Below are 520 nucleotides of genomic sequence, written 5' to 3'. Positions count from 1 at the left end.
GGTCCTCAGAGTGAGCGGCTAAGCCCCATTTGATTCACAATAAAGTGTGAACCACATTTGTCCAGTGTCTTGTCTTGTTGTCTGGGACACTCAGGGCTGACTGTGTTGACTTGGTTGGGTGGTGTCTGTTTTGTTGCCTGCAGGAGGAGGTAGAAGTAGGGACTCTGGGCTATTTAAAGTCCTTGATGTCCCTGCTCTAGGTCCCCATGTTCCTCCATCTGGGATTCAGATGAAAGAGATCTCCTTCATTTCTAATTTGTTCTGCGGAGTGTAGTACCACAGTTTTCCATGTGTAGCTTGTGTCATGCTTCAGAGTGATCCTGTCCTGATGGGAAGGAGCAAAGCAGGCAGGCCCTAGGTGAGCATGTTCTGCACTCCTCATCAATGTCCTTCCTGAGCAGAGCATCCCGCTTCAGTGTTCTCAGCAAGTCTCTTTGTATGTTGGTTCTACTGTCCATAACTCAAGCAGAAATAAACTGAGGGACTTTCTCCTCAATCTCTCTCTCTCTCTCTCTCTCTC

Source organism: Mastomys coucha, unplaced genomic scaffold, assembly GCF_008632895.1.
Source record: "Mastomys coucha isolate ucsf_1 unplaced genomic scaffold, UCSF_Mcou_1 pScaffold16, whole genome shotgun sequence".
NCBI lineage: Eukaryota > Metazoa > Chordata > Mammalia > Rodentia > Muridae > Mastomys > Mastomys coucha.
The sequence above is the reverse complement of the archived record's forward strand: the minus strand, read 5'-3'. Positions refer to the sequence as shown.